Source organism: Paramisgurnus dabryanus, chromosome 8, assembly GCF_030506205.2.
Source record: "Paramisgurnus dabryanus chromosome 8, PD_genome_1.1, whole genome shotgun sequence".
Taxonomy (NCBI): Eukaryota; Metazoa; Chordata; class Actinopteri; order Cypriniformes; family Cobitidae; genus Paramisgurnus; species Paramisgurnus dabryanus.
In genome coordinates, this window is record NC_133344.1 from 6,238,192 (window position 1) to 6,253,778 (window position 15,587).

Genomic DNA, 15,587 nt, shown 5'->3' on the forward strand with positions numbered 1-15,587 from the left:
TGTGTGTGTGTTTGATGCGGTGGATTTTCCCAACCGGGTCATGACAAGTTGCACGCGGTAAGTAAGACTTCGGTCTTATGTTGGAAATAGTCGAGTGCATAAATGACACGAACATGTAGTGAATCGTAAGTTAAAACAGTGTTGTATAGTGTTGCATGACTCGTACTCGCTCCTCCCACGGTAGTAACTCCTCCTTAATTTTTTCGTACGTTATCGGAAAGATTTGGTAAAGCTAATCTTTCTTTTATAAATCTGATTAAACTAAAGACTCTTCAGATATATAAAGGATGTCATACTACTCTATAGGTACTCCAGATTAACATCAGAAATGCAGAAACAGCGTGTGTTACGTGAGCTTTAAGCCAAGAATACACTGTAGGATTTTTGCCCTCTTGTAAGATCATTAACTTATCACACTGTACGACATGGATCATTTAAACTCGAGTAGGACAGGCATGTAGACTGTACGATGATGACACGATATAATATATAGGTACATAATTTCGTGATACTGGTTTGGACAAACACACAGAGCCCCGGCTCTACCCTTCCACTAATCACTTTTTTTAAATCCCCTACAGCGCAGAACATGAGTCCTGTTAACGCGGCGCCGAATCCAAAGACAAATGGCTACTTAGTTTCGAAATGGTTTAAGTAGGTGATCGCGTTGAAAATAAAGGCATTTGTCTAGCGTTATAAGCTCATTTGGAAATTGCGCAGCTCATTTAAGCAAATGGCAGCTTCGAAGACAACGCTTAGGTTTGGGGTACTGCATATTCATTTTAAACCACAAACTACGGAGTATGTTTTGGACATTATTTAACCTTGTCAAAGACGAACAAACATTTTAGAATAAATACATGTCTTGTTTCAAGTTTTAGGGGTCCTGAAGCACCCCTAAAAAGGGGCTAGCCTGGCCCATGCTGCTAACAACTAACTCGCTGTGTGCCATTAAGCCCTTGTCTGTTCTAGAAAATTGCAGCAAAGATATTTAATGTTATAATGTATGAGGCATATAGGCCTACGCTGAGTTTATTCATTTATGAGGTGCGTTTAACAATGCACAAGTGAACGCGCAGTGCTGCCGCCTTTATGCACGGACCGGTTATTATATTCTCTGCTATATTTGTTTTTTAATTTATTAAATACATGCAATTGGTTGATGAACCATTTATTAATATTAAGATACAATTTATAAAAAACGAAATTTCTACAAAGCAAAACTTAATTCAGTGGTAAAAATCATTTGTGAGGATTTACAAAACAAAACTTAAAGCAACACTATGTAGTTTTTTTACCTTTAAAAAATGTCTCTAAAATTATTTCAGTGATAGAACAACTTTTAACTGGACAAATTGTACTGTTGCTGCAACCTGAGCAGCCTCCTAGCTGCTACAAGCACACTCTGAAAGTGGCGGTGGAGGGTAGAGCACACAGCCCCGCCCCTCCCCCTGACTGCAGAAGAGTGGCTGGATCCGAAACCGCATACTGCCATACTATGTAGTAGGCAAAAAGCAGTAGGCGAACGAATAGTATGTCCGAAACCTTAGTATACGTAAAAGGGTAGGCGAGAATTAGCGGGATTTTGGACTATTTCTCGCGAGATTCAGAGGCACGTGTACTAAAGTATTGTCCGAAACCGCCTACTTACTGAAAATGTAGTAGGGGAAACAGCACGTGAACAGAGTAGTACGTCCGAATCAGAGCATGTGAGCGGTGTGGAGCGGTGTGACGCTCCGCTAAATATTCCGCTCTACTGTTCAAGCGCTCCACTCAGTCGCTCACGGCCCAAGCAAGCGCTCCGTTAACTTTCCGCTCACGCTCGCAAATAAACCAATTCCCGCTCAGATCCCGCTCCGACATAAAAAAATATTTAGTAAGCCTAATTGTTTTCTGTACTGACGTTCTTGGATAATTGCATTTAATTAAAGTATTAGCTTAAATAGCAGTTATGTACAGTTGTGTGTTGGCTATTAGACCTAGTTTAACTGATACGGATATAATTCAAATTAACAATTTGTTTCCACGACATCCACATGTTTTACTAATTCACAATTTTAAGTTATAATAAATGTAATAAGTAATTACGAAATATTATAACAATTCGTTCCCCTTACGAGAAAAAGATTAACAAACTATAATATTATATAAATATATTATTTGAAAAAAACTAAAATAAATTGAAGAACAATTTCTTAACAAGAAGGTTTTTAAGTGCGAATTTACATTGCATCGGTAAAAACAGAACACAGTGGCCCTCATTTATCAAAAGTGCGTACACCAAATTTCCAGCGTACACCTTGCGTACACCCAAAACCACGGTGACTTTGAGATTTATCAATATAGACGTTGGCGTACGGCACGCTCAAATCCTACGCCAGCTCAGGAGGTGGTGTACGCACATTTTGAGTTAGTGCAGAAATGCGCAAAAACTTCCTAACACCACAAAACGTACTGACAAACTAAAATATATGATATATTATGACCCACTGTAAAAAACATAGTAATTATAAACTTCAGTGTTTATTTTTATGCAACAATGTTCAATGTTTAATTTTTGAGACTTTACCAAAGCATTTGATTTGTATGCATATGTATTCCTTCAGTTGAGAGCCTGTGCGCTTTACCTGGGCTGCGTTCAGCCCCGACAAAACGTTGCACAACGTTTATTAAACTGAAACGGTGATGCATTGAACACCCTGTTGTGATGACGCAAGAGTTGCAACTACGGTAGCTGAGAGGCCATTCTTTGTGTTCTTTTTTAAATGTTTTTAAAGCCTGATGAAATCGTTATAAATGTGTGTTTAATACTGTAAAATACCCTCGATGTTACAATCACTGACCGTGCTGTCCAAAATGAAAGACAACATTCCAACTTGAACCCATTGAGAGAGCTGTCTCTTTACTATCGCGTGGTTTTATACATCTTGCCGCTGATTGGGCTGACATTTCTGACACACCCACCAAACAAGAGAAAACGCTTCTAAAACCTGTTGCATTCCGTTGCACACCGTTTCCAGGAAACATGTCGTTCAACCCGGAAACCGTAGCAAAACGTTGCGCACCGGTGTGAGATTGAACATGCCCCTGATGTTTCAGAGCGAGCATGTGAACGGAGCTTAGTGGGAGCGGAGCTTTGAGCGGTGCGGTAATATTACCATCAAAGCGTCTTTCCGAAAATTCCGCTCCCTCAGCACCGCTCGTTGAACCCAGAACGCCCTTTGATAATTTGCTAGTTCGATAATCTGTAAAAACGTCTAGCAATAAGTTATGGAATTCAAGCCTTATACATAAATGTAAAGTAAAAATCAAAGTTAAGATTGAGCAGGAAGAAAAAATTGAAAGGGACTGCGGAGAGACTGTAACCCTGCTGAAAAAAACAGCTAAAACCAGCTTAAGCTTGTCAAGCTGGTTTTAGCTGGTCTCCCAGCCTGGTCATAGCTGGTGTATCATGCTGGTTTAAGAGGGGTTTTGGCGACTTTTTTTAGCTGGTCAGGCTGGTTTTAGCTGGTCAGGCTGGTCTTGGCTGGTCAGGATGGCTGGTCTTAGCTGGTCAGGCTGGCTTTAGCTGGTCAGGCTGGTTTTAGCTGGTTTAAGCTGGCCAGGCTGGTTTAAGATGGTCTTAGCTGGTTTAAGCTGGTTTTAGCTGGTCGGGTGGCTGGTCTTAGCTGGTCAGGCTGGTTTTAGCTGGTCAGGCTGGTTTAAGCTGGCCAGGCTGGTTAAAGCTGGCCAGGCTGGTTTTAGCTGGTCTTAGTTGGCCAGGTTGATTTTAGCTGGTTTAAGCTGGTCTTAGCTGGCCAGGCTGGTTTTAGCTGGTTTAGGCTGGTCTTAGCTTCTCAGCCGGCATTTCAACGTTGAATCAACGTCAGGTACCAACGTTGAATCAACGTTGAATTACCTTTTGGTTTTGCAAAGTGAATCAAAGTTGACTTCACAACGTTGTTTCAATGTTGATTTCACAACATTTCAATGTTGTTTCAACGTCACACTTTCAATAAAGGTGAATCAAGGTTGATATCGCGACGCAGTTTTAACACACTTTTTAACACTAAATATAGATTTTTACTTAACATTTCAGTACTCACCAAATGATTTGCTGTACATATCATGTTTTTAGTGTAATTATTACAAGAATGAAATTTGCTGCTCATTACCTACAGTACAACCCCATCCATAAAACTAAACACCTTAAGTAGTTTGAATTTGAATGATGGCATGTGCCTACCCTTTCTAAATAAACATAAAAGCAGCTGTTAAAATTGATCTTTCTTTCCAACAGTTAGGTTTCCAGTTAGTAGTGCAGAAGTGGAATATTCCAAATACAGAATAAAAACATAAAATATGAAAACAAAATAATATTTAAAAGTAATTTTATTCATCTGAATAGAAACAAATATTCCAGGAAAACTGCAAATATGAATTTTGTTGTAGGTTTAGCTCACTGTCTTATGGCCACCAACACCCTTCCATTCTGGCTCATACTGTACTTAAAACCTGATGACAGCATCTAAAGAGAAAACAAAGTTATTTCATTTTCCAAAAATGATGTATTTTTAGCCCATGTATAAAAAAATCTTATTGCACATCAGGATGTGTGTGTGTTCTTTAATAGTCTGTCTAGAAACATAGCATAGCCATCTGATGAAGGAAGAAAGCTGTTGTGTTTACAAAGGTGACAATAAGCTTCAATCAAGATCACCTACAGTGCATTCAGAAAGTATTCAGGGTAGACCCCTTTCACATTTAAATTTTAAGGTGGTTGCATGATACTGTAATTGTTTAGATATTTTCCTCAAAAATCTTCAATACATACCCCATGACAAAGTAAAAACTGAATTTTAGAAACTTCTGCAAATGTATGAAAAAAGAAAACTGCAATATTATATTTACATTATACATATTCAGATCATTTGCATCAATATCTGCAATTTAGCTCAGCTACCTCCAATTTCTCTTGATGGTTGCTGATGGGTTCGCATAAACATATGAAGATATTTTGAGGAATGTTTGTAACCAAACTGACCGGAAGCACCATTGACTTCCATAGTAGGCTAAAAGAATACTATAGAAGTGAATGGTGCTTCTGATCGCTTTGGTTACAAATCAATCCAGGAGTTGCAAAGATTGCTGTGTCATACCCAAAAAGACCTGAGGCTGTAACTGCTACTTCAAAAGGTGCTTCAACTAATGGTGCGTTCCAGGCAGGTTTTTAAACCCGTGAGTTACGACTTCAAAACCACGACTCACGACCCTATGCGTTCCAGGCAGCCTGTAACTCGTGTTTTTACAACCTTCTACCGGTGAAAGTGCACTGGAACGGCAGTCAAACCCGTGACTTCCCACCCGTGAACTCGTACTAGATCGATGTACTCCCAGTTCAGAGTCGTGAGTCGTGGTTTTGAAGTCGTGAGTTACGGGTTACCGGTTGCCTGGAACGCAGCATAAGTACTGAGTAAAGTAAAATAATTTAACCCCCCCCCCCCCAAGAGATGCTGAAGAGAGCAAACATTGACTGGTTGCTTTACGTGTGGGTCAAACAGCCTTTTGTGCAGTCACTTACCAATAAAAGCTAAGATGGACTCCAGACCTTCTGGACTGTCTATGAGAGACTTCAAACTCGCCCAGACCAACAAGGCATCTTGTTAGAAAACATCTCGACCTGATCAAAAAAAATTTGATTAGGAGATGTTCTGGTCCTATTTTTAATATATGTTTTACAAACTTACCACAGGTGATCTGGCAAAGCAAAGACTTCCCAAATCTCCTCTTCAGGCTCATCTTAGCTATCATTGCATTTGATAAAGTTCAGAAAAAGAAAAACATATTTCATTAGTATACAATCATAAATGTATGTTTTGGTTAGAAATACAAAAAACTGTGGCCCAAGTACAACTTTGAAAGAAATAAAGAATGTTTAAATTTTTTCTCATGGTACACTGTCACTTCATTACTTTTTGAGCGGTACAGATTTGGGCATCTGGAAAGACACATGACTTCACCTCTGTGTATTTTATCACACTTCTTCAAATTGCATGGTGTAAGGGTCCAACTCTGGCCCCATCCATCCGTTTGGCCCAATGACGGAATCCAAACGAGGATTATAACGCGTTCTGTCTTTTCCGGGGCTTGCAGTTGACGTTTTGGCATTTATGTAATTTTGTATTATTATCTGACTCCAAGATAATGTTAATATAAATCGGATTGATAATTACTTTTAACAGTTACAGAATTTGGGTGGATGTTTGGTTATTCTTGTTTAGCCCTACTTGTTATTGCATCCGTTCATTCGGCTACTCATGTCGCTTTGGACTCACGCACCGGCCGTTTATTAATATTTAATAATCATGCGGGCCCACGATCACAACCGAATCAGGCTTGGTCGCTGCTAGAGGTTTGACCATATGTTCAGAAGGCCGCCTTTTACGCGTGCTCATCTCTGAACATACTTTATTTAGTCCCCATAGAGGTGCAACTTAATTATTACAATATTTATTTCTAACCAGAGGCTCACGACCACTATCATAAAACAAACTGACCGTCTTCTCCAATGATAGCTTTGTATAATCGTGTCATAATTTAATATGCAACTTAGATAGATTAATATTGAAATAACCAGAGGCTGAGGCTCATCTGATTTAGAGTGGTCAGACAACATTTACTTGTTACTCTAAACAGGAAATTAGCCTCCACGCATCTAATTTAACTTAAACTAACGCCAAGTGCTAGTCGGATCTCCAAAATCCTCCGCTGATGTACTACTATGCCATCTAGTCTGGGATTTTGGTCCGTAATACTAGCCTGATTTTCAGACATTGCGGTAACAAGGATACATCGTAATTTACTAATCATGTCAATAACTTTCGTAGCAACACAGAATAATCCAAACACAATTTATTAACCAGGTAGGTAGCACATAATTCAGAAGCCAATTTACATTCCAATTCAAATACGAAACAAACGAAAAACCATTGCATACCTGGTAAGGAGATGAAGATCTGGTTACAGATTCCTCAAAGTAAAATAAAAATACATGATGCTGTGCCAGGACAGCATCATGGGGGTGCATTTCTCGATATTGAAAGTCCCGCCTAAATCTTCTACACATCTCCTTAAATAACCAGAGAACAAAGCATATAGGAATTTGGTACTGATTGGTTGTTGGTAAAACTAAGGGCTGTCCTTAATCTGTATACAGTGGGTGATTGGTTTATGCTTAGAAAGGGAGGTGTCTATCAACATTGAATGAAGTTTCACATATACTTTAACATTGAATTCTGTTGTTATATGAGTGAGACCTGTAACCACTTGCAATGAGACATTCCAATAGAAAACAAATAAGATACAGATTTTAGATTCTTTGTGCATGTAGCATTTCATATACAGTTTGCTTTTAGAGAAAATAATACAAATGTATGACACCCTAAAGGTGTGTCTTTGAAACCCAAATGTGTCTCAGTGGGAAGTCCACTGTGAATCGTGGAGAGAGGCTTTTCTCGCGCACTCACTTTGCCCCCATACAGTGTCCTTTGGGGAGGTGCTATCTTATTTAGGAAATTATCTTACAATGGTAATCTGCCTACAATAAAAAACAAGTCATGGCCCCTTTTCAAAAGAAAATATAAATTGTGAAATACAAAACACTGCATCTTAGTTATTATGATTAGTAGAATTTGATCTGAATACAAAACAAATACTAAATGCATTGTAATGTTGTAGGGGAGATGCTTTAAAAATAAATTGTAAATTATTGATTTCTATTACAAAATGCTAGCTTGGTGGTGCGTTACAATGGTGGGTGGTAGCTCATGGACATAGCCATCATTAAAAAAATTATGATTAAAACCATAATACATAAAGATACTAAAAATGCTGTTATGTACACCACCACAAAGACCAATTTTATATGTCAATTTGAAGCCTCTCTTAAACTTGTGTCAACATCCACTCTGAACTATGAATTAACTTTTGTCTCTGTCTATTGAAAACAAAGGGTTTGAAATATGTAAGCCTACATACTGTAGAAGGAATAGTGACATACAAAAGAAATGAATTGCTGTGCTGAACAATAACCATTGTATCCTAAATGATTTTCTTATATTTTCCTAATGACAATAATAAACCAGATATGCACTTTTTGAGCACTTTTTTTTGCAGTTTTGGATGCAAATATAAACACAAAGTAATACTTACTCTTCAGCCAATGGAAAACATCAAAACACAACAAGAAAATGGCCTGTAAAGAAAAGTGAACATAAATATACAATAGTTATTAATCCAGAATTGATGGCTTCTGTTTAAATTCTTAACCGTTTTAACAGGCTACTGTAAACTGTGTGCCCGTACTGTAAGTTAAATAACCTTACATTTACGCGTCAAACCCTACATTGAAATAACTTGCGTTATAATTAACTAAACAATGTCAAATAAATTTGAAGAACGAGGATAACAGATTTTTATAGAAGGTAAAGGCAAATAAAAGATCTGCACTACACTAACGTTAGCTCAGATGCGTCACGAGCTCAGTCAAACCACTGCATCAACAGTCAACATTAAAGTTCAGAATATTTTAGTCATATCGAATTAACTGTTACTAAAAACAAAACAAACATAACTGTGAACTTATTTTAATAACTTAACCAGGAATTAATAAAAACTTACCTTAGAATATGCCATAGAAATGAAAACTGTCGTCTGAGGTAAACGGTTAAAATCCACTTTGAACTCACGAGGACGGAGGCGCGCGCCCGCAAATACGTGTGTTCGACTTCTTGCTGCGCTGACAGGTTGATAACGTCAATGTACCGCGAGAGTGTAATTTCTTGACTCGCTCTCGCGATACATTGACGTCATCAACGTATGATGTCGGTTCTCGCAGTTCTGCATGAAGTCGAACATGACTAATAACCATAGCTATTAACACATAACAAAAGACAACATGTAAAAAAAAAAAAACAATAAAGATGGTAAAAAGATGTCCCACGTCCAGACAGAACTGAAAATTAGAACAATAAATATTTCTTGTATTAAAATAAACAGAAATATTGTGCTTTTAAAACATAGCTTTTTAGATCTTCACCCGGGGGTGGGTTCAATTATTTCATAAGCATGCATGCACATTTTGTTCTAAATGGACAGAGCTTAAAAAAAAATAAAAATATGGTTTTATTATAATAAAAGTGTAGTAACTGGTTTTTAAATTTAACAACAAACATCAAAAGAAAATTATCTGCTAAGATAATAACAACCAATGATAATTTGGGGGCCCATTTGGGATGTGGTGTGAGTTTGCCCTGCCCACACTGTCCCACAGTATACCCCACAGTGGGCCCGCATGGGCATGTTTTGCTTACAAAAGGCAGAGGGACCAGTCTGTGGCACCGTAAAGAAAGCCGATAAAAGGTTGGATGTTATTATATTATTATTGGTATTCTTAAAATGTATATTTTAAACGTTGTATTTTAGACATTGTGATGAAAATATAATACAAATAAAACAACCATAATAATGCTTAGAAAAAAATTATCCAGCCTAATCCATCTCCTGAATTCATATGGAAATAACATGCCCCACCAGTGTTAAAATCAATCAAATAGTATAAATAAAATATTTTTAGCTTCTTAAACATTATATAATATGAGCAACCTAGAAAAATATTTACCAAAAAGTCACTTGTTTTGAAAGGGAAAAATAAAGATACAAAGATGATTTATTTGCATGTGTCTAATATATTTTTAACTTGATCAATTACTTTTGTTAAATTTTAAAAATATAAGTATTTTCATTAAATGAGTTTTTAAATTTTTATCTAAAGGATTCACAAATAAAAATGTCATAAAACAACCGTTTACCATTCACCGTACTGGCATTATTTCAACCAAATTTCAACGTTGATTTTTAAGCATTGTATTAACCTTTTGCAATCGTTTACCATTCACCGTTGTTTCAACATTGTATCAATGTTGAAAAAACAACTGAGGTTATTTCAACCAAATTTCAATGTTGAAGGTTGGTCATGCCTGCTTGGTGGTCAGGCTGGCTTGTCTTAGCTGGTTTAAGCTGGCCAGGCTAGGAGACCAGCTTGACCAGCCAGACTGGGAGACCAGCTTGACCAGCCATAATACCAGCCTGGCCAGGCTGGGAGACCAGCTTGACCAGGCTGGGAGACCAGCTTGAACAGCCATAATACCAGCCTGGCCAGGCTGGGAGACCAGCTTGACCAGCCTGGGGGACCACCTTGACCAGGCTGGGAGACCAGCTTGACCAGCCGTAATACCAGCCTGGCCAGGCTGGGAGACCAGTTTGACCAGCCTGGCCAGCCTGGGAGACCAGTTTGACCAGCCTGGGAGACCAGTTTGACCAGCCTGGCCAGCCTGGGAGACCTGCTTGACCAGCCTGGGAGACCAGCTTGACCATCCTGGCCAGCCTGGGAGACCACCTTGACCAGGCTGGGAGACCAGCTAAAACCAGCTATTTCCATCTTAAACCAGCTAAAACCAGCCAACCAGCTTAGGCTGGTTTAAGCTGGTTTTTTCAGCAGGGAAAGAGTTAGCAAATATTCTTCCTGGAATCTGAAGCGGCACATTGCAAGAAAGCACAAGGATGTGCTACGAAAACATGGTAATGCAATAAAAGGTAAGCTAGTTACGTACCATTCGATGATAAATAAATACAGATGAGGTAAGGTAAAATGCTTGTGTTGAATGGAGCCGTAAATCCGATCATGATGACATGCGGACAAAATTATGGCCACGAATAATTTTTTATGCTATGGACACTTCTTTTTCTTATTTAGTCTAAAGTATGGCCATAAATTTAGAATTTGTTCCCAATATTCAACAGTTTGTTCCTTGGAATTAATTATTATAATATTTAGAATATTTCGTAATTACTATTACAATTATTATTACTTCAAATTATGAATTAGCTTAGCTAAAACATGTGGATGTCTTGGAAACAAATTGTTAATTTGAATTATATCCGGAGCTCCGTATCAAACTGGATCTAAGATACAGCTAACAAACAACTGTATGTAAATACAGAACAACACACTACAAAAGTTACTACATCATTTTAAAATATTATATAAAAAAAATTAACTGAACCATTAAGCAGACATAGAATTTAGATGTAGGCAACAGTAAATAATAATAAGAATAAATAATTATTCTTCTAAATATCAATTAATAAAAATAATAATAAGAATATTACAAATTGTCATCCAATTATTAATGTGTCTTTAATCCCACTCTTTAAACTGCCAAATAAAACAATTTTGTTTCTTTTCACTTCCCCGGATTCTCTTCTTTGCCGTCTTTCGTGTGTCAATGGCGTAAAATGAGGGCGTGGGGGAGGCGGAGACTTGAATTTATATGGGCTTGTTATTCTAATGACGCTCGTTTTCGGCCGCGGCATTTATGAAGGGCAGATATTGCGTACACCTGAATATCAACGGTACGCACAGTTTCATAAATCAGGCGGTGAGAGGAGTGTAAGCATAATCTTACGCCAACATATACGCCCGTTTCTACGCAAGAATGATAAATGAGGGCCAGTGTCTTAAAGAAATTAAAATTAGACTGTATTTATGAACCTGTAAATGTACAAAACGAATGCAATACAGAATATTTATTTATGGCATTTTCAATAGTATATTAGTAGATAAATTAACATGTATCTATGAAAACGAATAAATCATTATTTTGGCTAAATTAATCTGGATAGATCATATAATACGAAATATTATAACAGTTCCCCTTATGAGAAAAAGATTAACAAACTATAATATTATATAAATATATTATTTGAAAAAAACAAAAATAAATTGAAGAACAATTTCTTAACAAGAAGGTTTTTAAGTGCTAATTTACATTGTATCGGTAAAAACAGAACACAGTGTCTTAAAGAAATTAAAATTAGACAGTATTTATGAACCTGTAAATGTACAAAACGAATGCAATACAGAATATTTATTTATGGAATTTTCAATAGTATATTAGTAGATAAATTAACATGTATCTATGAAAACGAATAAATCATTATTTTGGCTAAATTAATCTGGATAGATCATATAATACGAAATATTATAACAGTTCCCCTTACGAGAAAAAGATTAACAAACTATAATATTATATAAATATATTATTTGAAAAAAACAAAAATAAATTGAAGAACAATTTCTTAACAAGAAGGTTTTTAAGTGCTAATTTACATTGCATCGGTAAAAACAGAACACAGTGTCTTAAAGAAATTAAAATTAGACAGTATTTATGAACCTGTAAATGTACAAAACGAATGCAATACAGAATATTTATTTATGGAATTTTTCATAGTATATTAGTAGATAAATTAACATGTATCTATGAAAACGAATAAATCATTATTTTGGCTAAATTAATCTGGATAGATCATTTTAGTCAGACTAAACATTTCATCATTTCAGTACAAGAACAAGCTTAAATGCTATCTAACAACTTACATTTTATCCCAAATGTTACATGGTCGAAAATATGTAGAAATATAGCCTATACGAGAACAAATTACAGAACAAAAATGTTTAGGTCACGCGGACCGAACGAAAAGCCGTTAATTAAGCGGACTCTCTGTAAAATAGAGGACGTGCTGAATCAGTCGAGTCGGCAGATTATCATCAATGTTTATAATGTTCCACGCAGATACTGTTGATGAAAAAATTTAATATCTAAATGTCCAGGTAAGTCAAGTGTTCAGTCAGTTAATAAATGCACCGGCGTTTTTGGCTACAGCTTCCTCATCCACGGAGTTGCCGCTGTACATACACAAAGAACTATAAATGTTTTTATTTTAAGTGGTTTTAAGCAATCAGTTATAAATATATTTGTATTTGTGTTGATCAGTTAGATTAAAGTTATTTTAATCTTTAAAACTGCATCTAGATGCAGACGACACTACAGTTATTCTGTCATCTTAGTTTCATTTCTTTCATTTATATATAAGGCTGACAACTTCATTAAAACAATATTTGAACTCCATAACTTATTGCTAGCCATTTTTACAGATTCTCGAACTAGCAAATTACCAAAGGGCATTCTGGGATGAGCGAGCGGTGCTGAGCGTATTGAGCGAGCGGAGCGGAATTTTCGGAAATGCGCTCTGATGGAAATATTACCGCAACGCTCCGCTCCCGCTCCGCACCGCTCACATGCTCTGGTCCGAATCCTCAGTATCCATAAAATCAGTAGGCGAGAAATCCCCGGATGCCCTACTGAGTCCGCCCCGATTCTGAAGCGTGCATCGGATGGACACTTCTATCACAGCTTTCCCATGATGCCACGGGAAAGCAAAGCAATCGACCGGAGACCAACCAATCGGGTGATTTTGATACGTTACACAGGACTGTTCCTCAGCACCCTGACTTCACGCACAGACCCTGGATATACCACAAAGTGCTCAGCTGATTCATGAAAATAAAGCTGTAGAATTGTCACAGCTGTGTTGAGCTGACAGTAAATATGTGATGGTTTGTTAGAAAAATACATTTGAATAAAGTTTTGTTTCATATGGGATTCACTTCAATACGTTTTCATTTATTGTGATGGTTTTATTCATTCATTTTTTATTCATTTTTCTTGTCGTTTTAAGTAAATACAAGAGATTGCTTCACTAAAATGTATATAATCACATTGCCTGCATTGTTTATTCAAGCACAGCTGTCATCTGACAATAGATATTAAATTACAATCTGCTTGTTTTACTTATTTTGTCCCCTACAAAATAATGTGTAATATATCTGTAACACTGGTACAGAATAAGTTACTGATGCAATCAGGTGTTAGTGTTAGTGCACCTGTCCCTCATACACACGCATACGTTTTCATGTCTGTTATTAGGTTTGTTCGAGTTTATGCACCGCTGTAAGAACCAACAGCTGGATGACATCAAAGTACCGTGAGCGCGATTCCAGAAATCATACGGAGAAGTCTGATTTCGAGTTGCTCTCGCGGTATTGTGATGTCAATCTCCTGTCGGTTCTTGTGGTTCCGCATGAACTCGAACAAGTCTACTACGTCATATGTCACATGATAACGTCAACATGGCGAATACTGTACATACTTAACGCGAACGTACATACTGCCTTAGCGCACGTTAAGTAGGTACCCAATGAAATTCAGTACCTACACAGTAAGTATGGGATTTCGGATTCAGCCAGTGTCTGATACCAGGCACTGTTGCGCTTTTTAACCACATGGGGGAGCTGTAAATCATTTTTACATGGAAACTACATAGTGTTGCTTTAATCTGCACTTTACTGTTAGCCTAAAAGACGTATATGTGAATAATTTGGATCACACTCAGGAGAGACTTTAATTTTAATTATTTAATGTATTTTATTTACTATTCGAATTAAGGAATTTACAAAAATAGCCTGTAGCATTTTCGCAAACCTTGTGAGCATGCGAACCCAAACACCTAACACCAAATGTTTTTATTGGTTTATTAAGTACAAACAGGCGAGTTATGTTAAAAACTAGAGTTAAAACTGAGTGTGAGGGATTTGTTCCCTTCACACAAAAAGATCTTGGAAAGAGGTGACTAACTGTAGTAGGGGTTAGTCCACTGTCTATAATAGCCTAATTTAGTGATCACTTTTTTTAACCGACAATCAACAACTTTGACCGGTTAACATTGATATGGTCAACCATCGGTCAAACGGTCATCGGTTAACATCCCTAATTAATATCTAATGGGAACCTTCCCAGAACGTTCCCTTTGGGTTAAGACCTATGTGGGCAAAATAATTTCATCCTTGAAATATATCTTTATTGAAATGATTACTTTTGGTTGAATGTCACTTTTATACAAAAAAACAGATATGATATCACAGATAGGATAATCAGTGTAATGCTTAAATAATATAAATAAGAAAAATGAATTTAATTTTAATAATGATGATGTTAATTATGATGTTCACCATATGAATTTTTAAATATTCTTCACATAATATAATATAATATTTCATATAACATTTGCTGAAAGTAGGTAAATTATGAACATTTAAACTACAAGATTTTTCTGCCCAGGAGCAAAGATATAGTTTCTACTCAGCAGGATTCCGTCACAACCTGCAAACATTTTTAAACACTAATATATTCCCAGTTTGTTTTTTAGAAAATGTAATACTAATTGGCAAGTTTGCAGCAGCGATTAATCAAAGCAAACGTGCAAGGACAATTAATGAGTTTGGCAATGGATGCTTTGGAAGTTCTTCATTAAACAGTTGATCAAAAATACATGCATGTGTGCATATTTATTTATACAAAGTTGTTATACACAGTTCAAACACATTTATGATTGTAAGAATCCAAAAGATGTACCTTTCCCACACCCACTAGTCAACTTGTAAGCAAACCCAATATATACCTATATATTCTGTTTAGTTTCACATTTATGTTTGCACGTCTATGATAATCCTTTTCAGGGTGCCATCTTCTCTAATCATATATTTTGATGACAAGCTCATCCTGTCTTTAAGGTTTTAAATATATACAATGCATATTATAGAAATGTTCTGTGTCTGGTTTGACTTTTGTATAACACACTGTTAATTTTCT

At 36.7% G+C, this 15,587-nt stretch overlaps 1 protein-coding gene and 1 long non-coding RNA gene across 3 annotated transcripts in view; one reads left to right on the forward strand and one right to left on the reverse strand.

Moving 5' to 3' along the window:
- The window catches only part of LOC135771685 (uncharacterized), a 175,090-nt gene that overhangs the window by 95,786 nt on the left and 63,717 nt on the right, over window positions 1-15,587 (forward strand). The gene's annotated exons all lie outside the window — the stretch shown is intronic.
- On the reverse strand, window positions 4,445-8,791 carry LOC135771771 (uncharacterized). 2 transcript variants are annotated; one of them, XR_010543034.2, is made up of 5 exons: window positions 8,659-8,791; window positions 8,191-8,233; window positions 5,727-5,783; window positions 5,561-5,659; window positions 4,445-4,507 (listed from the first exon to the last, which is right to left on the reverse strand). It is a non-coding gene; the product is annotated as an uncharacterized lncRNA (long non-coding RNA). The 2 variants fall into 2 exon arrangements; XR_010543033.2 differs by having other exon boundaries at window positions 4,458-5,659.